The 26711-nt window shown below is 38.5% G+C and overlaps 2 long non-coding RNA genes across 3 annotated transcripts; both read left to right on the top strand.

Annotated features, from left to right (window-relative positions):
• The first annotated feature begins 925 nt into the window (after nucleotides 1–925).
• Nucleotides 926–9309, top strand: LOC115340173. 2 transcript variants are annotated; one of them, XR_003922950.1, is made up of 5 exons: nucleotides 926–1569; nucleotides 3452–3515; nucleotides 5251–5453; nucleotides 6305–6455; nucleotides 8865–9309. It is a non-coding gene; the product is annotated as an uncharacterized LOC115340173 (long non-coding RNA). The 2 variants fall into 2 exon arrangements; XR_005932285.1 differs by lacking the exon at nucleotides 926–1569 and having other exon boundaries at nucleotides 2127–5453.
• A 12423-nt stretch (nucleotides 9310–21732) lies between these two features.
• On the top strand, nucleotides 21733–25638 carry LOC115340172. The gene is made up of 4 exons (XR_003922949.2): nucleotides 21733–21895; nucleotides 23162–23335; nucleotides 23599–23707; nucleotides 25309–25638. It is a non-coding gene; the product is annotated as an uncharacterized LOC115340172 (long non-coding RNA).
• Nucleotides 25639–26711: the final 1073 nt, after the last annotated feature.

Here is a 26711-nt window from a genome sequence, read left to right as displayed (position 1 = left end):
GCTCCAGCGCGGGCTTCCCATGGGGTCACAGCTTCCTTCAGGCATCCCCCTGCTCCAGTGTGGCGTCCTCCCTGGGCTGCAGGTGGCGATCTGCTCCTCCGTGGACCTTCGCGAGCTGCAGGGGGACAGCCTGCCTCACCATGGACTTCCCCATGGGCTGCAGGGGAATCTCTGCTCCGATGCCTGGAGTACCTCCTCCCCTCCTTCTTCACTGACCTGGGGGTCTGCAGGGCTGTTTCTCTCACATATTGTCACTCCTTTCTTCCAGCTGCTGTTGCACAGCAACTTTTTTTCCTCTTCTTAAATACGTTATTCCAGAGGTGCTATCACTTGCTGATGGGCTTGGCCTTGGCCAGTGGCAGGTCTGCCCCAGAGCCGGCTGGCGTTGGCTCTGTCAGATATGGGGTAAACTTCTAGCAGCTTCTCACAGAAGCCACCGCTGTAGTCCCTCTGTTACGAAAACCTTGTCATGCAAACCCAGTACAGTCCATTGCAGAGAATCCCCTTTCGACACCTACTTCAGAAAGTACACAGGTAGACATGATGTATGTTTATGGTCATGATCTGTTTTTGTTGACACTGTGCTGCAAAACCTGTGTTCTGGACTCATGCCTGCTACTTCCATTGTTATACTCTGATTTCTGAGGGCTTCAAAATGTTATCTGCATTCTTGATAGTAGAAATAGATATCCTTGAATTGCTAGAGTGGAATTGCAGCTTATCTGCTCTGCCATGTATGCAGTAGCATTTTTGTCACAGGTGTTGGCAATAAGTTATGAAATGGTGAGAAAATGTCTAAAAGATTCTTGTCTAAGCACAGATACTCTTCTTACACTATGTTGGTTTAGGATTTAGTAAGAAAATAATGGGGAGAAATGTCTCTTTTATGCAGGTTTATTTCCCACCTTTTCTGTGCACCCTGAAATAAAAGGTGGGACAGATATTTTCAGTAACAAATAGAGTAAACTTGAGAAGCTGTTTTCCTATCCTGGATGAATGTTTGAGATATAAAAGTAAAGTCTTACTCAGAAGAGAGGGAAAGAGAAGCAAAAGAAACTAAGAAAACAGAATTCAAATCAAAGCTGAAAGAAAAATAAATAATGACGTGTATACACAATTAAGTTTAAAAACTATTCAGGACATTTTGTGAAGACTTAATTTCCTTATAGGTCTCTAACAAAGTAAAAGAACAAAAAACACTGAATGACAGATCTTTTTGACCTTCCATGTTCATTTTATTAACATTCAAAACAGGCAATTTGACAGTCGTGGGAACTTTTTTCTGAAAAATATTCAAAATTAGAAACGCAACATAACTCAGCTTTTTCTTTTAATATAGCCCTTTTTCTATTTGCGTTGTTAGAAACATTTGCTTCCAAATCCTGTGTTGCATGTGATAGAGGGAACACCTTATGTATCTGCCCCCAGACTCTATCTTCTGTTCCTGCTTTGGACCCCAGCTGCACAAAATATAGCTACAATTGAGATTTTGGGAAAAAAAAAAAAAAAAAAAAGTCAAAGGTTTGACAGAAATACTATTAAGGACTTGGATATGCCCTTACAATGCAGGTGAGCACTTTTTTTTTTTTTTTTTTTTTATGTTTTCTGTCATGCGCCTGAAGATGAAAGATGAGATCTTTATTCTACTATTTGTCTTGCACTGTAGCTGTATATTTCATTGGAGATTTTGCTACAGTGATATCAAGGTTACAGAAAAGTTCAGAAGTTTTTTACCTTTAAAACATCGCTTTCCTTTCTTAGACTCTATATCTAGGACTTGTATCTTTTCATAACATTTGAGTAATTATTTGTGTATATAGGATGCTTAAACAAAGTGTTCCAAAACTCCTTTATTGCAAGCAAATAGGTAGTGCTCCAAACTCATTGGTGACCAACAACTCTGCAATAATGAATTAATGTGCCTGCACAAATGAGAACAGTGTAAGTGCAGTTACATTCTGGTTTTCTGTCTCTGAAGATTTACTTTAACCATTGAAAAAATAGCTAAAAACCAGTTTTAGAATAATGCCAAATACTGTGACGTATTGTCTGTGTTATTGTTATTATCCTTTAAATAATCCTCTTTTATTTTCTTACACATTGCATATCACATATTTTATCACAACATAATAATTTCATATTAATTGGAGTATAATTGTAATTTGAAAAGCCAGTTCTCTTTGTAACAGAAAGCCTTTGGATTTTTGTATGAGAACAGTAAAAAATTAGTATTACTTTAGGACGCTAATAGGGCAAAGCAGGAAGACTATACTGTTGTATTTTAAATTCCTTTTTCTTGCACCTCGGTGAGTGTATTGCTGGTGGTAGTTGTATAAATTAGGTAAGAGCTAGGTTAAAAAGGTGAAATTTTGACATGATTTCTGGTTATGTTGACTTTAGGGTCCTCTGATTCTTACCACCCATCTTGAAGTACCATGAAGGAGCTTGATTTTCAGACATGCTCAGCACATTGTAAAATCAAAATCTCTTATCACTTATCGCCCTGATAGCGAGGCACACAAAGTCCTTAATTTTGAAACTGTTGGCCACTATGTCAGAATTTCCCTCGTGTTGAGATCTGAGGATCTTCATTCAGACTCAGTAACATGAACTGCCATGAACTAGTGCAGTTCAGCTGAACTGCTTGTTAGATGCCTACAGGAAATGTGTCCTATTTCTGTAACGTATACCTACAGAGATACTACCAGTATATTTCACCTGGCTAGAGCGCATGTTATTTTTCTTCAGAAAATTGTGTTGAGTTTCTGTCAAAAGCATGAAAATTATTAGTTTTTTGACTAATTGACCCCACAGCCTAGCTTTTGTTCCCTCCTCCAGCAGGCTGTGGAGCAGGTAGGGCAGCACTGCTGGCAGGGCTACAGGATGAGGAGGACGCCTGCACCTTCTTCCCTGCAGTGAGGGTAGAGCCACCACGTGGATAGTGTTATTCCCTCCAGAGAGAAGCAAAGAGAGAGGTAGTGACTGGGTGCATATAGGTAGATGTTAGTCATCACATCCCTTGCCCTTTGGCACGTTAAATGGTATGCCTTCTTAAAGTCAGCATATACCTCCCTAATGCACGTGGGACCTATTCCTACCTGGGCTCTATGGCCACTTCTGTCATCAGCAGTAGAAAAAACGGTGTTATTTACTGACATTTCTGGAAGTGCTCATTGCAGGTTGTGCCAAGCCTGCCAGTGCCGCTTCGTGAAATGCTGTACAACAGACCAGAACTGTTGTTGAGAGAAATTAGTCTGTCAGCATGGTTTAGCGCTCACAAATTGCTAATGGATTTTGTGCATGTGTTATCTCAAGCTCCAGTACTGCTGGTTTTGTGTGAATGTACTTCTGGAAAACGATGTTGTTATAACTAATAGATCTACATCATGTATATGATTGGGAAGCAAATTTGTTTCTGATTTCATTCGGGTTTGTTTTCCTTTTATTCCAGGTGGCGCGAGGTCCCAGATCCTCATTTTCCAAATCCTTTTTGTTCTTCAGTTCTTTCTTTGCATGTAAGGGCAATATTTATTTTATGTTTTTCAGCCATGCAGCTCTGTACTAGGTAGTCCATAGATAGACTGAACGATGTACCCTATGGTAGCAGACAACAGAGGATGCTTAAGGAAGAGTATGAGAACAGGGCATGCCTAGATCCTTCCCCATTACCTTCTCAGCTTTCAGTTTATGTTCTAAATAGAGAACACAGAGGATGTCTGGAAAAAGGATCCATCACCATTAGTTTTCCACAGGCAATGACAAAATGAGGAATAAGTTGATGGGCAACTTCACCCAGGCATCCATACCAATAACTGAAACCATTTCTCTTAGGTCTTGCCCAAGAAGCAGCAAAATATCACTGTCAGAGAATATCTGACATTCACGTGGAAAAGTCTTTTCTTGTGCCTAAAGTCACTCGTACGTTAGACTTGGGACTAGATTCAGGATTGAATCCTGTATTCTAACTTGGAGCAATAACATTTACTTAAGGAAACTATAGAGTCAGTTCCTAAACTGGGAACTACCTAATGCTTGTCACCAGGTGGAGGGCTGTGCCAAGAAGATCTGGGCATGTTCATAGGGCTTAAATTAGCATAACAGCAGCTTTAAATGTGCGAAACAAGGGCAGTGCAAACCCTGGGCTACTGTGCATAGAGTTTCCTGGGCAATCCAAATGGTGATTAAGTGAGTTTTGTATGTAAGATTTTATGAAAGTGGCAATACTTTTGTAGGTGTTAAATTATTAATCCCTATACTATTTATGGTAATATTTTTATCCTAATTAACCTATTTAGTATTAATGAGGATGTACTATGTGAGATGAAAGTCCTATTAATTTTGTAGTTAAAAAGGCATTCAATTTTTATGCTGCAGCATCAGGACACAGACATGATAGTGTCACAAGAGCGATAGACACAGTGGAAATACTACTTCAGCATGTGACAATAAGGAAAAAGTCTCTCCTTTTCAAACCTTCGAGCCTCAGTTGATGTCAGGCATAGCATCACCAGCAGAATTTTGTAAATTTACATCAGTCAGAAGCCTGCTATTGACAGTATTGAAATTCTAAAAGCATGATGTATCTTTTTTTCGTTTTTCTACCTCTCTGCCCTTTTTGGCCCCTATTTTGCTTTTCCTCTCAGGGGATCTTCAACCTGTGAAAGCAATAGCCACATTTTGGAATAATAATGTCTCATGTTACAGTACCGAGCGTGTGTTACTCAGTAGAACCTGGGGCTATAGTCAAGAATTGACTTTTTTTTTTTTTTTTGCGCGCCCCCCCCCCCCCCCCCCCCCCCCCCCCCCCCCAATCCCTAGTGCTGTGGATGGGGATTTTTACTGAAAAATTCATTGCTTGACCTGCACTTTGATTTGACTCAGAGCTGCACACCTTACAGTTATTGCATTCCAGTGCAAAGGAGCATTGTTTTGTTTTTGGTTGGTTTTTTTTTTTTTTTTTAGCAAGTAACCTCTGCCTTGATAGACATATAAAAATGAAGAATACATTCCTCATGACTCATTTCCAAAAATAATTGATAGGCCTGCCTGGCTACATAGTAAGTCCAATGTTAGGAGTAAGAGAGTCATGTATTATGCATTTCTAACATAGCACGATGAGGAAGCATTGGTAATGCTGTTCTAGAGGAGCAAATCCTGAGGTCCTCTCACTCTGATGCCCATTCTTCATGATCTCTTCGAAATCCCTAAGCTCTTTGCTTAATAGCTGTCCTCTTTTTTCTTGTCCTGTAGGGAAGTTTTCAATCACCATCAATTTACTTTCCCATTTACAACTTAAACCAATGATAATGTCCAGTGACATGAAACTTTTCCTGGATTGCTTCAGAAAGCCTAAAAAACGTGTGATCTATGTCCCACCTCTGTTGTTTCCTGAGACTGGCCATTTCTCCAAAGGCCAGAGCAGAAGTAGGCATGACTTACTCACCAAGCTTTTGGTAAGTGATGCCATTCCAATTATTTTTCATTTGTTTTTACCAAAAGTTAACCATTGTGTTATGGAATTCAAATTTATTAAAACCTCAGCCTAGGCGAGCTGTGTTCAAGATCAGTGCAGCTACATAAATGCTTTTCTTGTTGCTTAGGCTTATCAAAATGGAGGGGAGGATTTTGTTTTGTTTTTATATAAAACTACTCATTCTTGGTAGGCAATGCTACAGAGGTAATTTATTCATATGTGTTATAAAATATGCCTGCAATTTTTAGAAAATTAATTTTTCTATCTCTAATGCGAAATGAAAACCACAGTTAAGACCCTCAGTTTAGAGTCTCATCAGTCTAATACAATTTTTCTATGTCTATTTCAGTACCAGCATTATAAGTAATCTTTTTTTAAAGTATATATGCAAACTCATATATATTTACATTAATATATGAGTTGTCTGGTGAATGCTAAAGCAGTTTAGAGATTTTTTTTTTTTAAGCAAGCGTAGGCATACAGCTGCAACAATATTGTGTTACTTATCTGCATTTTATAAAAAGAGCTTCTATACACGCAGAAATTTATGTTCCAAGTCTATGACTGAATTTACATACTAAAAGCTGAAAGAGCTTAAGATAAAAGAGTGACAGGAATTACTACTTTATTTCAAGGACAAGTGAATATCTATTAAAAGCACTAAAATGTTGTGGGGTTTTTTAAATAAATATTTTGATAGTTTCTTTTGCTTCTAAAGAAAACCTAAGCAAGAACATGGGAGCTTAGCTGGAATTCTGTCATCAGTGAAAAATATTTTCTGTCTTACACTGAAGGTTGAACACACTGATTTTTTTCTTTCTGTCCTATGAGCTTATCCTTGCTAATTTAGAAAAAAGATCAAGCAGACTTACCTGGAAGTGGTACGCATTGGCTGTGTTAAACCAAATCACACTGTTTGAATGGGAATATTGCAGTAGTACAGCAGGGAACAGGTGGTCTCAGATATGACTGCATGCTAAATGTAAGTACCTTTTAATCTTTTTTTTTTCCCCTTTTTCTAATGTTTTATTGCTATGCTGCTTAAAACAGGACTTGGGGAGAAGCTTAGACTATTCCAGCCCCTTTCTATCCCACGCAATCACTTCAGAGATCACCAGGCTCTGTGTGAGCACTGGCTAGTTTTCTTGCTTGTGTTGTTCCTGCTGGAAGGGGTTCAGCAACATCACCAGCAAATGGCCAGGTCCTCAGCCAGCCCTGAATTGGCCAAAACGATGTGTTGAGAGAAGATTCAGCGAGCTGCAAAAGGTCACCTAGGGTTTTCTTATGATACTTTTATCCTAGTGAAATTTCCATGAAGTACTGAACCTACTCTGTTCTCTATACTCTAAGTGCAATTTTTGCTTCTGAAACCTCGACTCTTACATGTAACAATTGCCTTCTTATGTTTGCAAGGCACAGGGAATTAATTGAACAAAAATGTTGATCAAAATAATTTAACAAAGGAACCATTGTTTTTGTACTTAATCTGTGAAAGAATTCACATGATTTCAACAGCATCAGGAATTATCTTCTATAAACCTTGACTGTCAAGATCGTGTATCCTCACAAAGTAAATCAGAGCATGTTATCTCCTGTTTTGAGAGATAATTGCTGAGGAAAAATGTGATTTCTTTCCTTATGTCATTTTGCTGGTTTTGGTCATATAGCAGTTACAGTTACAGATCATAACTTTATACCCTGCATGCATTAGGAGGAAAAAAGTTACAAAGTGTATCCACTTGGTATATTTCTATAGCCAAAATATTTTATATGGGGCATGCTGCTGGTGTCCCAAGCCCCAAAATCAGCGCAGATGGGCCAAGATGGCTAAACAAATCCTTTAATGTACTCTTCCTGTGGATGGGGTTATTTCTTGAACTGGCATCTGTGCATGGGATTCAGACTGGAAAAGAGACGCTCCCTTCCCTGTTCTGCTGGACTATCTGGGGTTGGGACTTCGGTCACAGTGTACAGGAGTAAGGATAAGCCTGTGAGGAAAGGTGAGCTGTGTCTTCCTCTTTCTAAGGGGCAAGAAGGAAGCACAGAGATATCGAAGCTATCCATGTCAGGTTATATCAGGTATCTAACTCTGGTGTAATTAATTACCTATACAGTAAATGGAGAGATGAGGTGTCTCAGAGGTTATTTGGAGCCGTAAGTTAGATGGCTACATGCAGGTGGTATATACCCTGCTCAGAGTCCTGTTCTGTGTTGTGGGGCCTCTTGGGGTTGCTCCAAAAGCAATGCAAATTTTTGTTGCTACCAACCAAGTGCCTCAATGGTGCAATACTTGATTTTTTTCTGCTGAGCAATCAGTTTTATTCCACAAAGAAACTGAAGCACATCCAGCCAAAACAATTTCCCATTAAGTAAAAAAAGTGTAACAACAATTTAAAAGAAGTAGTTCACTGCAGGTTTGTTTTTAGACCTCCTGTACTTCTATTCCAAGGTCTTTTCCTGTTAATTTAACTAATTTGCCATTTAGGAGAGAGGAAGGAGAGGGTCATTCTTGAAGCATCAAATTTTCTAAAAAGTTATGTCTGCAATTGATTTTTTTGCTCCCTAAACCAAAAAAATGATGCCATCTTGGGATAATAAAAAGCCATTTCCAGAAATATATTCTAGAAATTATTTTTCTTCTGTTGCAGATGAAACAGAGCAAATTACAACCCGTAGTGGATCTAGATGCTGGTGTGTGTTTAAGAACCGGCAGGATTAGATCTTTTACCCTGCTTGATCATCCCACACACTCATTCCCTCGCTCCCCCCTAGGCTATATTCCCAGGTCTTGAGTTTCCTTCCCCACGGAGAGGTCACTCCATGAAGGTCGGGCAGAAAGTCATGCCAGTTGATGCTGTGCTGCTGCTCACAGTCATCAGTCCTGGGTGTTAGTGGCCAAGGTCCCTGGGTACTCATTGGCATTCATTTCCACCCAACAGCCTGACCTCCAGGATCTTCCTCCTCTTCTGGGGTCTCTCCTGCAGGCAGGGTCTACAACTGCATCCTTCCAAGACTACTTCCTCTTTTTGAGAACCCTTATTTTTCACATCTGCTCTTCTTTCCAGAACCCAAGCCCCTGGTTTCCCAATCTAAACAGTCCCTGTGCGGAAGCACAATATGTGATCAGCCTCCCGACTGGCAATTCTTGTCAACTGGCAGACTGGGGTCATGCTACTTCTGTTTCATCCAGGTGCTATGAATGTTTGCAATCAACCCATACTGGCAGAAGCTAGCAAGCAGTAGACTTCAAAAGTTCAGTCTCTGGCATTCACCCACATCCGTGCAATAATCTGTTACTTGTCAGCATTACCAACTTAAATTTTTTTTCACCTTAAAACACCTCCTAACGACAATGATCCTAAAATGCTATTGTTTTATGCTGCCATTTCAGTTTGGGGCCTACTTCCTTGTGAAGGCCAAGGTCAACCATAGATGCTTATTAATGATAAACTGAGAAGTCAAAGGGATTGAGTAAGAAATTCTGTTCCGATGTGCTTTTCCTCCCTCCTTTGCTACCTCAAGGTAAGAGTCAGTCATGCTGATCTGTGTGTGTCTTCCTTTAACTGCACCTGATAAAGAATAATCCAGTTAAAACTTATATCATTGTATTCTTTGAATATTTTATGGATTACTCCAAAGCAAGTGGTATGAGTACTGGAATTTGTCAGGCTATGTGTGAAAACAGAAGTTCATTTAATGACAAGAACTTTCAGTCTGCTGCAAATAGTGTTTCATCACAATGAAGCAAATGTTTTCATTTTAGAAGCAGTTCACATAGCTCTGAAAGGAGATTTATGTACTTATTAATATAGTAAAATTATTAATATTGTAAATATAGAATACTGTATTTAATAATATGGCTGCTGATGTTTATGCTGATCAATAGCTTTCTTCCTGTCTTTATCAAAAAGATATCAAAGTTAGTTAGTTATTTACTAAATCTAACACCAATGCCAAATGAGAGGAAAATATTATTGGAGAAATAGAATATTGTACTACAGCAAATAGCAACAGAGAGCTAACAAGAGATAAAGTGGAGCTGAAACTACAGAGAGGATGAAAAGTTGTCAGCAGAAATAAAAATTAAGTAACGTGGGAATTAAACTATGTCTTCACGCTTGTGTATCTTTAATTTTTGTGACAATTCATCACATTTTATTCATCTTTATAAAAAGTATATTGTGAATATATTAGCCATTGCTAATTTTTTTTTTTTAAAGCCAGTCCTACGGCTTGCATGAGGAGTGTGCTAAGTACACCCCATGGATCAAGAGCCTTAGGAGCTTTGATGAAAGCAGACGTAGTTGTTGGATACTGTAAAAGGTGTGTTGCAAGACAGATAAGAGAAGATATTTGTTGTGCTCCTGCATACACAGCAAAGTCAAGTGTGGGCACTTTGCAAAATTGCAAATGAGAAGTAAGGGAAAGGAGGGGAGGTGGGTGTCTCCAGAGTTAGAGGTCAGCTAAACAGCAGATTTCAGGACTTCTATAGACAATGTGGTTACTTAAATTGTGTCAAACCATGCATTTCAGGGATCTAAGTACTTTTTTTTTTTTTTTTTTTTGGAAGATCCCATTCTTTTACTTGTTGCATAATAATAAGATTTGAGGACAATGATTTGTTTGAATATTTTAAACTTCCATAGGTTCCAAGAATACAATTTACAAGCGGAGGCTCTTATTTAAACTTTCAAAGTTAGCCAATGAGATCAATTCCCTGATGAATAAGTCCCTGAAATAGGAATCAAAATACATGAGAATTGCTGAGTTATAGTTTCTGAGTCATAGCATGTATAAACCATAAAGCTGACAGACCTGTATTATGACAGCAGTTATAAAAACAATAGATTCAAAAGTCTCTATAGTCTATTTCAGTTGGAGGATCTTAAAGAGCCTTGAATATGTAATCTCAAAAACAAACAAACAAACAAACAAAAAAACCAAACTCCAAAATCATTTTGGATACTTTGTGTTACATCTCTACATTGAAAATAGTGAAGACATTTTCTTTAAGGAGAATTTGAAATTTGGTGGTAAAACCAGTAAGAATAAAATAAAAATGGTCTTTTCCTGGACAGACCAATTTTTGCTGGTTTTGTTACAAAACTTTATTTTTTGTGGTACACTTTGCTTTTTGCTGCTATCCTCCCTCCCTTTCCACATTATAATAATAATTATTAAAATGATAGTCCTTAATTGTTTAAATCTTTAAAATCTACTGATTTTTTTAATAGCATGTTGATAAATGAATTATTAGAGTGTATTAATTAAGAATGATATGGAGGAAGCTAAAATCTAAACCTTGTAGATAACTAAAGTGAGGTCACCATCAACCTTTGGCTCGTATAGAAGTAAGTCAGCTCCTGAGATGGACATTTGCTGAATCTAAATGGTTGAGTTTTGTGCAGTGAGCTTATAGTGTTATACCTGAACTATCCATTTATAGTCCTCGAGAGCCATTTTCCTGCCCTTTCAGTAAGCAGTACAGCAACTTCAACATCACTCAAGTATAACAGTAATATGGAAGAATGTGCAGAGTAGGGATGGGTATGTACCTGGGGTATGGAATAGTATTTTTCACAGTGGCAGCAGTAAAGCCAAGTTATTTCCATGGGAGATCTGATTCTTTTGATCTAAATATTACTTAGTACGCAGAGAATAATGGATAATGTATAAAAATGTAAAAGTATCATTAACTTCATAAAAGAGTAGCAGCAGCAACCAAGTTAGAAGGTAAGCCTAGTCTTAATATAAACTAGCGAACTTTATCTCGATTAATGGTTGAGCAAAACAGTTTTAAACTTTCTCCTTATAGCTTCTGGCTGCAGTGAATGTATATTGCTGTGCTGGAAACTGAAAAGCAAGTTTTGTTACCCCATGAAAAAATTCATTGGGGATGAATATAGAAAGATTACTAGTGGGAGAAAGCTTATATATAATATATGTAAATGTTGACAACTCCAGACTTCAGTGAATGTAGTTGAAATGTTTTGTAGGGAGATAAATGAGAATATTTTTAACTGGCAGTGGTGATGCATAGTCCTCCTGGCTAACCCCAGCTTCAGATCAGAGTCCCTGAATTTGAGCAGTGGAAGCATGAAGCATGGTCTAATTATAATCATGTACCTATGAACTTTGGGTTTTTTAGCTGCTAGAGGAAGGACATTTATTTTCAAGTTAGACATGGGTACTTACCAAATCCCTTAATACAAATATGAGGCTGATACTGCTAAAGAGAAGAGGTTGCTCAGGTGATTGTGGTGGTTTACAGTAGTGACATAAGAGTCTCTCTTCTCAACTACCAGTAACGAGATTTTCTGCTCTCTGTTATAAATTAAGTGCATACTTTCATGCATTCAGTAAAGTACCTTGATTCTGTCTATTGCATATGGATCGCTCTGCTTCTGCAGATCCGAGATTTCAAGGCACAGGAATGATAACAATCTGAGTGATAGCTTGAAAAGTTGTTAGGATCAATAAGTTTTTATTTTAGTCAATATTTGTCTTGTATCCATCCAGTCAAACTTACATAGGTTCTAATAGTTTTGATCTGCTCCTTGTGACTAACAAATTCCTCTCCTTGCAGAAAGAGGGTCACCCTCACTTCTGCTAAGTTAAATTGCCAAAAGAGAGCATGAACTGAATGTGATACTGTACTGTCTGAAATGCCACTGATAGGTTTGTGAAAGTCCCATAGCACTATTTAAAAATCTTGGGTTTGAATGGAAAATGCAAAAGGTCTGGTAATTTTGGGGGGAATGTAGGGTTTTGGGATTCCTATTAATCTAGCTATGTGTAAAGTCTTCAGTTTGAGATACTGATGTAAGAAAAACTAGGTCATAATTATTTAACTATAGTTGCCATGAAGCATATATGCTCCTAAAATACGAGAAAATATTTTTTGTTCCCTATACATATATATTAAATACATATATGTAAATATATATATATATTAAAAAATTGAAATACATGTATTCTTTATTGGTTCTGAATAGGGATAAAACTCCACGTTCATTCACTTACTGGTCTTTCTGCTGAGATTTTTCAACGTGGGGTGCCGTGGTTTATGTGGACAGCTGTCTAGTAGGAAGGGATTGTCGTGTTTAACTAAATTAAATCTACTTACTGACAGATGGCAACAAATTTTGGTCACAGTCAGCAGTACCTGAATTATTTAAAGGTAGGAAGCTCTATGTTGCACTATTTTTCTCTTCAGCATAATTTTGCTGCTGCCTGTAGCCATCTTTATTGGCAACGAACAGAAGAAAACATGGGATTAGAGAAGAGGTAAAACTGCATACTCTAAAAGCATTATTTGATGAAACATATCAAAATAATATCAAGTGCTATCAGTGCTTCAGTGAGTGGAGTAAGTGCTCCTGACTGAACACATAAAATATTACCACAGATAACCAATAAGGGCTTTCCTATATAAGGAAAATAGCCAAATGCAAACAAGGTCTAGGCAGGTTTATTTGTTTATATTAGCTGGAATGGATTTTGAGAAGATGTTTTTAGAAGTATAAACTTACCAACTAGTTAAGGCCCCATCGTTACTTAATTTTCTTGCAAGAAGGCAGCTGACAAACATGAGACCTTTGTCTGTTATTTTAGGTGAAGGTCTCCTGGTTTCTATATTTTTTGGAGAAAAAGCAATGGAATGTTTTTCAAGGAAGCAGCTCTTTGTAAGTGGGGGACTCTAAAGGTCACTCCACATCAGGAGCAGAGTGTAGGAGACCTGGCCTGTAATAACAGGGAAGTGCCTCCCATAAAGACAAAAATGTGCTTTCACCATTTATCAACAATAACTGTCAGAAGTCCCTCGCTTCTCCATGAAAAAAACCATACAAAGGAGGAGGTGATAAGTTCATCTCTCTTGCCCACAGCTGAGAAACCAATGCCAGTGGCAAGATCTAGGACGCTGTGCTTCAGTCCCTGTGTCCAAAGTCATATGAGGGCAAAGATCCCAAGGAAATAAATTGAAAATGCAGACATTTCTTTTTCTTTTCCATCTTTTTTAGGAACGCTTTTGTTCTTTCAGTTTATGAATGAGAACAGCATGTGTGTATTTTGGGGGGAAAATGGCACCTTTGGCAGTTTTCTCAAAGTAGGTTCAGTCCTTGCCTTTATCTCCAGTTCTGTTAACTGTTAGAAGCAGTGTTGTACAAAAGATGAAACTGCGAGTTGTCCAGCAATTATTTCTGTTACTGTGCTGATGAGTAGGGACAAGACTAGTAGACAAGGTTTGATAAGACTGGAAGAGTAGGTGTACATTCTCCCATTGTTGTTCCACCTTGCCTGCACAGTAGCGTAAATAGCTGTAGTGATATTTAAGAAGTATTCAAGTAGTAATTCATAAAGAAACAGGATAAATCTTTGTAATTTATTATATGAAGTAAAATAAAATTTCCACTGCTCAGAGATGTTTTTTAAGAAGCCGTACTTTTTTAGTCTACCTAATAATTTGTTTTAACTTTACTGTTAATTTTCAAAAAAAATATTTTATTTTTTAACTTACGACAACACTAGTATGACCTATGCTCATCACAGTTGTGAGACCACAGCTTATGCAAGTCCAAATTCAGTATCAACACACAGGTCTATTTTATTCCTAGATGGAAATTTCAACCCCAACAGAATCAAAGTACATTTAATTCACAATGGATAAAGCTGATTTCACAAAATAGGATACTTTGTCAAACAGTTCATATCCATTCACTGTTTATCATATGGGATCTCAAACACTGAATCCTGGAATATATTTCTTTTTGTCATTTTACGTGTCTTCTTGATCACTTGTTCTTTCTAGTCCCTTTCGTTTAGAACTACTAACACTCTGGTGGTCTGTGTTGTTTCACTCTGAAGCACTTCAGAGCTATGGGCTGATCTTTCAGGGTGTTACAACCATCAAGGTTTGGGTCAGGCAGGTGCAGAGTGCAGACAGATTTGAGATGGGGAAATAGCAGTCATAAAGTGATATATGCACTGCACAGTAATGAAGACTGTGAATTTGTTAATCAAGAAGATGAACAAATCATCCCAAGCTTCCACGATCTTTGATGCTTACTGAAAGGGTGCCCCACAGACAGGTTGTGCTGCTGTTATGGGGTTTTTCCATTTGGAGAGGGCTGACCCTCCTGTGATATTGGGCCATACCCAGTGTTCACACACCAGTGTTGCCCTGCCCCCCCCCCCCCCTTTTTCTGTTCAGACTTGGTGAGGAAGTACAAGTATATTGAATATTAACTTACAATTACAAAGTTAGTTTTAAAACAGGAAGAGCTTAATATTCAGACAGAAATCTAATATCTTCTCCACTATTTTAAGCACAGTACAAACTATGAAAGGTACAAAAAACTGTTCTATAAGCAAAACAATGACAATTTTTTTTTTCATGCTGTAAATTGCTTCAGCTGTGAGTTTTATCCAAGCGTGGTTCAAAGGGAAATGGACTTTGGCAACAGGCAGATGTTGTTTTCCTTTCAAACTTAAGCTAACAAAGCAATCAAATATGAATGGTATCAAATTATCTTTGTCACATTGTATGTCCCAATACAAATTCTTTGGATATAGAAAGAGAAGTGTTTTCATCTGATCAAATATCCACATTTTTGTACAAGTAATGAAAAGAATCTGCTATTACTTAGAGCTAGCCATCAAACAAGGTTCAGCCAGCACCTTCTGAATTGTCAGCAGCCTTAGTCAAAGAAGAATGCTGATTTACATGTATACCTGTGTGTACGTGCACATCCTGAGAAGATGTGATATGTGGCTGTGCCAAAGCTATTTACTCACAATTTTTTTAAGCAAAGTAATGAATTATTTAAATTTTTTTCCTTCTGCTTTTGGAGAAATAAGGCTGTATAAATCCCTCAATGTATTCAGCTGAGATATAATCCAGTAGTTCTGATGGAATTTAATTACAACAACATCCTAATTGAAGGTAAATTAAACAAGACTATGACGAAGTGCTGTCACACTAAATGAAAATTTAAATGACACCAGTAACAGACAGCTGTGTCCTAGAATTATGGCTTAAAGAGTGTGACATTTTGGCTTCAGATTAATCAATGAATGCTTTACAAATATTTTGAAGCCTGCCTTGATCTTTTTTAGGCTAAATTAAATCTAAACTGCTGACAGCCACTGAGCAGGAGAGCAAAGTGAGCTCACTTTGGAGAGGACAAAACTTTGTTTGGGAGATGTGATGCCCTCACAGCTTGGGGTTTCCTCTGGTCCCTCCACCAATACAGAGGTGCACTTGGCTGGTATCTAATCAATCACTCTCCTACTGTGTTTTTGAAGTATCAAAGGAGACGTTTTTTGACAGGAAGAGCATAGATTTAACAGACCAGTGAACTTACTGTGATTTCTCCTAGGCCTTATTTTTGCCACCGTGTTTACCAGCGAGTGTGCTATACTTTCCTGAGGGAGCACAGACGGTGTCCCAGCTGGCGGAGGGAATGGCTGTACCAGCAGCCAGCTGCCCACGTGCTATGTGATTGCCCCACAGAGATTGTGTGAATGGAAGGAGGGACTCAGCACCTCCATGGAAATTTTTGCCTCCCTCCCTCTCTGCCTTGGCTCAAAACACAACTAAAATTACATCATTTTATCACCGTAGACATATCTATCACAATTTTATCTTGTAACAGTTATAACTCTCAGCTCCCCATAAATCCCTTTGCTTCCTGACATGCAGCCTGTGCTATCCCCCATGCTGACCCAGAAAGAGCTCAGGCAGTTTTACTGACTCATGCTCTCCTCATGATCACAAACCTGGCTATTTTTTCACCATGCCCACCGCAAAACAAAAACCCTGATATGAATTTGTTCCAGTCTAACTCACCAGTCATGTCAATCCCCTACCTCCTTCCTGCTTTCTCAGACATCTAGAAAACAAGCCTCTGCAAAAAACCAAGCCCTTCATCAATAGAGCTTGTCAGCTGTGGGCTCTGTGACTGCATTTTCCTGCTCTTTAGCAGCAGATCTTAATATCTCTAAGAAAATGACTGCACAACCAACAGCCTGTACTTTTCATCCATCCATAAATGCACAGCTGGCATCCTTATGGGATTTTCTATTATGCATATTCAGCCTAGCATTTTCAAATCTTCAGATGGTCTGCATTATTTCTTCTTATGGGGAAAAAAATATTGTAGAAGCAGAGGGCTGTTCTTTTAATCCTCTGGATTTAGCTGAGGTTAGCTTTGGGATTTGAACAGAAAGGCTTTTCATGGGATCCCCAAAAGGCAGCATATTCAGCAGAGCATCTAGTCAGCTCACTTGATGAATAGATATTTAGTGTGAGACAGCATAAAAGCCTAAGGCTCAGGATTTATCTTTGAATATTGCCCCTATGAAGACTCATATAGGAAAGTAATGTTGTTCCTACCATGGCCCTGAATGCTCTCCTGAAGGCAGGTGTCTATTTCCTTTTTTTTAGTGGCTTGATTTGGCCACTGGAGTAGGAAGGTTATCTCCATTTCTGTAGGTATGCTGTAGTCTACAAGCTGCAGTACTGAATCAGGAAACAGTAAAGGATGATTCATTCTGCTTCCTCTGCAAGAAGACATTATGAACAAATATGGTCATGAGGTAACCTGCAGAAACTCTATGTTTTAGGAGGAGGAGGATTTCTCTATCTCAGCTATGGTCCTCTGTTGCATTATCTTCCTGGTTCAGAGTTTTCAGTTCTTTGTTATATCTTGGAAGAGTACTGTTGGCTAGAAAATTCCACAGAATTGATTGTAACCTTTAATTGGATTATTATTTCACCCTGGTGGGCTGAAGGAGATGCCATTTTATCTCTTTGCAGATATAGAAAAGAGCTGAGACTGGTTTCTCCAGGAAGACTGAAACCAGTCTCCATTTTCCTTAGTAAGTACTCTAAGGAGAGGGGGGAAAACTCCTACTCCGGTATTTTTAAAATAAAGTGGAGGCTGCCATTGCACTTTGGAGGAATTTTGATTTTGCTGGTGCTCATGTATTTATAGATTATGGAATGAGCTACGCAGGGAACAGAGGCAGACAGTCATACAGTTTCTTGATCCTGATTGGGATTTCCTGATTGGAATTTCCTGATTGGAAATCACCGGTGAGTGCTCTTGATGACATCCCATTTTATTATTTGCTCATCATCCAATTTTGACACTCAAGCCAGTAAAATGTTAAAGTCATCTATCATAGTGTTTATGACAGTATTAAATGTTAAGGGTAGTTAAAACACTGGGGCCAAACTATGTGTATATGCTTTGTTAATTTTTTTTTTTAATTCCTGGGATCACAAAATCAACTATTTATACCCAGTTACAGAGTGAGTGATAATGATGCCAAAGTTTGCTTAGTTGTTAACAAGCCCCTGGTTAGAGCGAATGGAAGGTCAGGAGACTGATTCAGCAAATATATTGTTTCCTGGAAATTGCAAAGTTTGGTGACCAGTAATTCAACAAATGGAAGATTACTATCCTTAGGGCTCATATGTAGTTATACAGGGTTTTAGTGAGATATTTGCATAGCTAAGACAATTTTGTCCAAGAGTGTGCAGGCACTTTATAAATGTGCATTTCTAAGCGCTCAGTCCTGTGATTTCTCAGGACTGTTGCAAGAAGCTGAGAAGATAACGTCATTACTAGCAGTTACCAAAGCATAAGCTTAGTAGATACCTTTTAGATATTTGCAAAATAGATACATCTCTTTTCAAGTAACCGAGTGTCTTCAGTTCTCCATTAACATGTGCTTAATAAAAGCAGATTGCCAACAGCATACTGATGGGTGTCTTAAAACTGTTTTCTTAGTATGATTTAGACTTTTCACAAATCTACATTATGAAATGATATTTGCACATGATATGTGTGCTAAATGGTAACAAGCGCATAATACAGCCTGTGCTCTATGTTGCTTAAAGGCCTTGTTCATTAGTTAACAATTCCATTTAATTTTGAGCATTTTGGACAGTCTGAGGGAAAAGCGACTCTGTAACCTTGTTGAGGAACAGATTTCCCAAAGTTAAGGGACTGACTGTTTTAGCAACTCTCAGCTCCAGGAAACTTGACTGAAGTTTTTTTCCTGTGATGTGTTGGATTTTTTTTTTTTCCCCAGCTAAAGCAACATATTCAGCCCAGTTCTTTATAAATGCTTCCTGTTTTGCCTGTCCTTCTTCTGGGAGAGTAATGAAGCATCCATCAGCTAGGACATAGCGTCTGCAAGGAATTGCAAGGGAAGGAATAGGCAGATGAAGTGCTTGACAGCAGAGTGAGAAAAAAGCTGGAAAGTTCAAACATGGAAGCACTGATAGTATGAGGGGGCAGTTTGTTTTCAAAGTGGAGGGATAGCTTATCCATATTCTTAGTTTGCTACTATATCTATTTTATCTGGAACGTGGATGAATTTTAATAAGAGATGAGAAAGCAAGCAGAACAAGAGATAAACATACATCTCCTCAGAGCTATGAGGTTTATCCCAGGCTGACAGAAGTTATCTCCCTAATTACAGAGACAATTGCTAGATGGAAAACTACTTCAACTGAACAACTGATTTTGTATGGTAACAGTGACAGTCCCTGTCCTATTAGAAGCCCTTTCAGTCTACTCCCTTATAGCATTCTGTCTCTACATTATTGACATTTAATCACTTTGAATAAGAGTGTAATGCTGATAATTTAACAAAGTGAGTTGTAAAAGCTTATCCAGGCATATAACAAATTCTGAGACATTGCAGGACTAACTCTACATTTTTTTTCCTCCAGAGCAAATTCCTAATGAAGTCAGGGTGACTTCTTTGCTTTTGGATGAGTGTTCAGTTACTTCCTGAAAATTTAGAGGGGAGGTAATCATCATAAAGAAGTCTTTTTCATTATCATATACCACTTTAGCCCATCTTTTTCTTTTTTTTTAAAGTAAATAGTAATCCCAGAGATTCTAGATGCTGGTATTTCCAAAAAGGGTATCTGACTGTCTGCCCTGAGGTGGTACAAAGTACTGAAATATGCAACTGCATGAAGCCTGTGGAGAACTATTTGATAAAATAACAGGATTTGGCCATAAGTGGGTGACGTTTTCATAACCAGTTGGAGGATAACACAGCTTTACCAATCAGGATTCACACTGTGAGGAAACGATCAATACATATCTGATTATAGTAGCCTTAATTAAACCTTTCCTGAAAGTGCCAGGATGCCACTGGCCATTAAACTGCCATTTTTTTGTTGTTTAATAGATGGGAACATACCTTTGGACAGACCCAGCCTTAGTAAATTGGGCCTATGTCCAAAAGAAGAGAATGGATTGCTGTCACAGATTAGAAAGTTGTCTCTCTGTGGCAATGCACAGACCACAGTGGAGGGTTACTTGCATGCTGACGGTGTTCCCTGACATGGGCCAAATCCCATCCAGCTCTCTAACCAGTCTGCCATTCTTCATATGCAAAATATATAAAGGACACACACCAACACCCTCTAGAATCCTGCTGCTGCCTTCACAGTTTATGAAATAGTAGTGTCTGACTGGGATAAAAGTGCCAAGTGTTAGGTACGTATCTTGACAACAAAATATTTAAAGAAAGTTTTCATGAGCTTGTACCTGCAGATATTGATATTACTAAGGGGCACAAAGGAGGCTATAGCCCACTTCCCCCTTTTTGCTTTCTTCCCACTAGCAGCACCCATTTAAGTATATTTGCCTCCTGCCCTGTTAAATAGTGGTTGCACGACCTCTATACCATGTGCTGTTTGCAAAGCAGTGTCTGCATAACCTCCTTTCTTCCCAAAGAGGTTATCACTTAGTAAGCAGGTAGGGGAACTTTATAGCACACCAGTGGTTCTACTTTTCAAAGCACACTGGTGCTACTTAGCACAGAAGATCTGTAGTTTGCACATCCAGTGTGCAGGCTTCTCTTGCAGGCAGTAGAGAGCAACCAGTATGTTTTATATTTGTGCTCTTGTTTAGTGGGCCATGGCTCCCTTGTATAGGAGGCATAAACAAGAGTCATTATGACTCTGCACTCATGAGGCTAGAAATAGGCAATTTATAACAGCATCCTGGAATGGGATCGCAGCTGCAATTTCTGTAGATGACCATACTAGGCATCTGTGTTTTACCTGGTTTTTAGATCATGACTTCTAGAAAAATGTACCTGCCATCTGGACAAAGGATTGTTTGTACTTTTTTTTTTAGAGGAGGAGAACTTTTTTGTTCATTTGGTTTTTTACAAACTGCCTTGAAACTTCATTTTCAGTATATTCGTTGCCTATATATTTAGCTTTTTTTCCTCCATCATGAACAAAATATTATTTAATCTCTGAAGGAAAATATTGAACTTGACAGTTGTGGAAAATAATAATCTTTGAAATTGTTTGTGGCAATGACGTTGTCTTGAAATCTGGAACATTAGCCCATATTCCCCTAGCTGCAGCAACATTTGAGCAAATAACAGATGGGGACAGTATCAGGGCAAATTATGTCTGTCTGCTTCTGATGATGCTTGTACAGCTTAGGATAGAACCACAGGCCTCTTTTAACTGTTAGAGAAATCTTCTGGTGCTGCAGATACATAGACATTTAGAATACCACTTAGATTTATTAACACAGGAACATAAACTCTCCACTAACACGAGAACTGATCTCTCAAATACTTCCCTTTCACTCTCCTCTTAGTTTAGTTAAGGGGCTATCACTATTAATAGGATGAACAATTTTATCTTATGCCATTACTGTTTATAAACAGATGTGGGGTTTTTGCACGTGCATAACAAAACTTTTCTGCCCCCCTCAACCTCTCCCTGAAAGAGGATGTGCATAGTCCCATTAATAATCATAGAATAGGACAAATGGGACAGTTATAACATTGAAAGGAATGTCAAGGAGTTTATCATCAGGAAGCTAGAAACAGAGGGCTAAGTATGCAAATGATTCTGTGTACGGCATGAGCCTTATATAAAATGTTGAAAACAGGTACACAAATATTCTGCAGTTGCCCTTGTTTTCTTCCAGCTGATCACTGTTTTTCTGTTGTGCACTGTTAGATGTGATACAGATGTTGGCCCAAGCCATAATTGAAGTGAAACTCTCAGCTTTTCTTTGGATCTGTACAAAATGTTAACCCATGGAGAGTGGGTTATGAGAGCTAAACAGTGAAACAGCGAAGCAGGAAAAAAATAACAGATTTGGGGTGTTTGGGGTTTTTTTTAATAATTCAAGATTTCAGGAGAGCTTTTCAACTGTTAAAAATTTTCATCCCTTTTTCTGACTCCAAAAGGTATTTCCTGCTCTTCAGTCATCTAAAATGTGAGGCAGATGATGTTAGCAATAACATTATGGAAGTCTTTCTCTCACTTTTAACACTGCTGTAATGAGGATGATAGAATGAGGTAGAACTTACAAGGAAAGAAAGAAGTTAAGAGATTTCTTCCCTTGCTTTCTTTAGGTAAGTCTTGAGTTTCTTCTAAAACTGGTATGTGAAACAAGTGGGAAGTGCATGATTTCCTGCAAACTCTATGTCTTGACATTGTGAAGAGTTTTGCCATGTGTAGAAATTCCCCTTGTGCATCCATCCCTCTTTTATCCTAAAAAATCTTGGTACCCATTTCATTTGATCAGAGCAGTAAGCTTGGATTCAATGGCTGTTCTATGAAGTTCTTGCTTCTATTCCACAAACGGAATAAGCAAAATAGTGCTTCCAGTGACCCTTTCCAGAGTAAGTGTTTAGTGTTTGTTTAATATTTATGTGATGCTCAAACAGTGAAAGAGGCTGGAATTGCACAGTGCACCAAACACACAAACTGTATGAGAAAAACAAAAAAGTAGTCTGGTTTGTCTGTGGGCAGTGTATTGATGCTGACAGTATACTTCAGTACTGCCTAGCATGGGAGAAGTTGGTGGAATTTTTCCTCCTCCTTTCTCATCTTTCCCATCTCTGAACACTAGAACACACATGTATATGCCCTATCGTTATTTGAACATAGTACTAAGGAAATACGTGTTAAGGACTCTTTTCTGTTATCTGTCTGAGCGTGACCATAGCAATGTTTTGCGACAATTCAAAAATTTCACATCTTTCAGTTTTAATTGCCATCAGTAGGTCTAAAATATATGGGGATAAGATAATGCTGAATAACCTGAGGTTCTGTTAAGTATAGAAGAGTACTGTGTGCATAAAGTATTGGTACTAGGCAGTGGGCTTGGGAGGAAGAAACTGGCAGATGGGTCAGAGGAGAAATAACAAACATGCGCTTCAATCAAGACAGAGCGTTGCATGCTGCTGAGGTGAGGTCTGTTTCTTAGAGTTCTGTGTCTACATACTTTGTTTCTAATCATCTGTACCAATTTAACCTCTGTTAGGACCCATATGGCTGCTCTATTTTCCGTATATAAAGCGGTGACTACACCTTTCACGGTGACAGGTGTTTAAAAAAAGGAAGACATTTCCCCCCCTGGATCTTCCAACCTGTTACTGCTGTCCTTTGCTTTTTTTTGTGTTTATATACAGTCTTCCCATGGACCCTAAATTTTTTTCTGTTTAGTCAGCAGTACAAGAAGCTATACTCAGCCTCTTAAGAACAGATTTTGTTTGCAAGATTAACGTTGAAGAGGTGGGTTTGGAATATTTTTTGGCCTGCTTTTCTAAGGAAGTGTGGCATATGGAATTGCACTGTCCATCTGCCAGGTTTTGAGTCTTCCACTTCTCTTGCAGGGACATTTATGCCTGCTGGCCAAGTTCAACCAGGATCGAAGACGCTGAGTTCCGTAAGAACACTGAAGGCGGTCGATCAAGGAGAGAGACTAGCATCGCTGCAACCCCCTGACATAGTGGCAACGTGGTGAAACCAACAGTTATCTGATCTGCTTGGCCTGCTGACTAGCACGGGTATAGTAGCTGTTGAATTAGTACACAGATCTGCAAGCTGATCGCAACACATGCCACTTCTTCCCCAGCTGGTTACTACGTGATTCAGATACATGCCACCTCAGGGAGGTGCTAATACTACAGAGGGGCTTAGAAGGTTTTCAGACAGCTGGAATTGTCACAGTGATGCACACAGATGAAGCAAAAAACTTAAAATCAGTAGGCAACCAAACATCAATTTTTTTGCTGCTCAGTGTTTTCTGTTGGTTCAATATGCTTTTCAGAACTTCTTGGGAGGATCTGTGCTACAAATGTCCTTACTGTATCTGAGTAAGAAGGAAGAATATCTTTGCCCATCTTCCAGAAGATAGGAATCACAGCATTTAACTGAGAGTATGTATGTCTCATCCATTTTATTTTTTGTCCTTTCCTGTCTCTTGTTGACGGTTTGTGAAAGTTGGAGCTCTCTTAAGTCCCGTGAAAAATAACAGATCATTTTCATTGTAGGGGAATGCCTGTGCATGGAAGAATGTTTAGCTGTGTTAGTAATTGGCAGTAATTAGAAGAGTATTTGCTCACTGAGTGGCAAGGAACATCTGCATCCCTTTACAAGAAGTGGAGCAGCAAATTATAATTTCAAAATAAAACAGAATGGCTGCTCCCTATTTTTTTGAAAGTAAAGATTTTAGAGCCATGATTGTCAGCCCCTGTCAGGCCCACCTTGGCAATGATCTGCCCGTCTGTTTCCACAGTAATTTTTAATACAGAGATTGCTCTCTTCCCTTCTTAGCTAGGACTTCAAGCATTTTGCCAACTTCATGAGGTAGTTCAAATGCTGTGGTTTCGTCAGATTCCTGTTCCTTGTGGTTTCTCTGCTCTGGTCTTAGCTTGGCTGCTAGCTCTGACCTTATTACAGTTCCTTGCACCTGTCCAAGGGCCCTGCACTGGCTCTTGCCTTTGGCCTTACTTTTCAACTGAAAATATGCCCTACTGCTTAGCTCCTCTGGCTCTCCAACCTTTAGCCTGACACAACATTTGCCTTCAGCTAATCCCTTCAGTAGTTCATGTAGACTCTCTCAGTTTCCCGGGAGTCAAGGTCTGATCACATCCCTAACAAACGACTTAGGCTGGAATACTCAGTGTTCTGGTTATGGGTCCTGGCCTGTCCTGATTTCATGTATCTGGCCTAAGTCTGAGCTCGGTTGGTCATCACTATTGAGAAGACACGGAAATCTCATTTCCTGATCAGGGCCACAGACTCTATGTGAAAGATTCAGGTGGTGCTACAGCTGAACATACAGGCTGTAATAATGAAAATCACACAGAATTAAAAGAAGTAGATAGAAAAGAATTGGGTATTAGGACATGGGAATCCCACAATATTTGCATTGTTCCCTTTATAAATGGAAGAAGAGAGGAAGAGAGCTGGTTTTCATACCCGATCCATATTTTTACATTAAACTGGCAGCTACTCTTACTTATGTCGTGTGTTCTAATTTTCTCTTTGGAGCTTTCTTGGCAATCTGATTTATTTATGAGATTGCAGTAATGTTCTTGAATCCAATGGATTGTCAAGAACAGTGTTATTCTTGGTGGCAACAGTGGTTTTGATTGTGATAATTTAGAAATTAAACATGGAAATAGTAATTGTGGAAGGACCTATTGCTATATTGGATACATGTCTTTGCAACAAGGAACCTAGTTTTCCTTTTTTAGAATTAGTAAGTCGGCATGGGGAAAAAACCCACTTCTTTCCTGTAAATACAAACAAGAGGAAAAATCAATTATTTCTGCTGATTTTCAAATTGCTGCAGATATCTACAAAAAGCATGCCTTCAATATCAAACAAATGCAATTAAAAAGACTCTAAAAATAAGTCACTACTTTTAAAAGTCATAGTGACTTCCCAAACAGTTAGACAAACAAAGAATTTAACCTGGCTCTGATTTAATAGTTTTCCAAGATTCTTTTTTTTCTTTTTTTATTCCCCCCAGCAGATGCTGCATTTCCTGAAAAGTTTTTGTGTGGTTTTAGTTCAATCAGCCAACTGTTTCATTACGATGTGTAAACAAAATAACTGCAAGATAGACAGCCATCAAACAGAGTCCATGTATTCTAAAGCTTGGCTTCAGAGAACATCAAATATTACTTCATGATTCCATCTTAAATGTAAAATAACTGCTGAGTTGTGATTGCTTTTAACATTATAGTTGGAATATAGAAGTAAAATGTTACACAGTATGAAGGGATTCATTATTTCATTATTAAAAGTTATCTATTCTAGTGCTGGAAAGTAGTTATGTCTGTCTGTCATTCCCTTATTTCTATCAGACAGGTCATATTTTTATATAATCACAAGAAATAGTATCTCTGGAAAACACTTCTGTATATGAGGGAGCAAATTAGAAGCAGCTGAAACCCCTATTGTGTAGCAGTGACACCTCTGCCAGTTCTGCCTCGAGTGCTGTAAGAAGTGGTGTGCAAGAAAACTCACAGAGCAGAAGCAATTAAGATTGAAAGAGAGAAAGATTGAAAATTATCAGACAAAACATTGCAAGGTCAGGATGCCAAGGCACATCAAGGAATGTTAATAGACACAAGGATGTCTGAATACTGACTATAGGGGAATTTTGTGGTATTTGAAAATAACATGTCTAAAAACATGTTGAAGCACTACATGGTTCTTGGGATGGTTTTATATCTTCTCAGAAATATTTAGTAAACTAAATCATCAGTAAATGACCTGCAGAAATAAAAGCTGCAGGGAAAGAAAAGTGTCTGTGTCTACACTATTTTGACAATATTAACAGCAGCACAAACACAACACTATGTAATTGTTCGTTAGGGAGGCATTTTGTAAAGTATAAAGTAGCCTTTGTATGCGACTGTGCAAAATGGAGGGCTGGGATTTGCAAGGATACTTAAGCTGGAAATTCTCTTTCCTTTTGCTGGAGGAGAAGCTGGGGGTTTTTGTTTGTTTGTTTCCTGTAATCATTGTTTTCTATTCTACAAAAGCCAAACAAAGCCAAACAGTCCCCTGAATTCCACTTGCAAGGGTCTTAGTGTTTCTGTGTTAGTTTTGGCTCCACATCAATCTGTAAATGAGACTTTTCCTCCACCACACCCCACGGACAGTCTCTTCCATACTGCAGAATAACTAAGTGCCAAGAGATTAGGATACTTCCGTGTGTTGAGTGAGAGCCAAGTGAAGTTTTTCTTATAAGACTGACACTCCTATCAGTGGATATTGTTAGCATGAAGAGGGGCTATTCCAACAAAGAACATTGTACAAAACCAGTTCTACACCACGTTGACTACAGCTCCTTCCTGGGATTTTGGAGAACTGAGCTGGATTTTCTACTACGGTAAAGATACAGCAAGCACTGTCCTCTGATTT

This window comes from Aquila chrysaetos, chromosome 4, assembly GCF_900496995.4.
Source record: "Aquila chrysaetos chrysaetos chromosome 4, bAquChr1.4, whole genome shotgun sequence".
In the NCBI taxonomy this organism is placed as follows: domain Eukaryota; kingdom Metazoa; phylum Chordata; class Aves; order Accipitriformes; family Accipitridae; genus Aquila; species Aquila chrysaetos.
The sequence above is the reverse complement of the archived record's forward strand: the minus strand, read 5'-3'. Positions and strand labels throughout refer to the sequence as shown.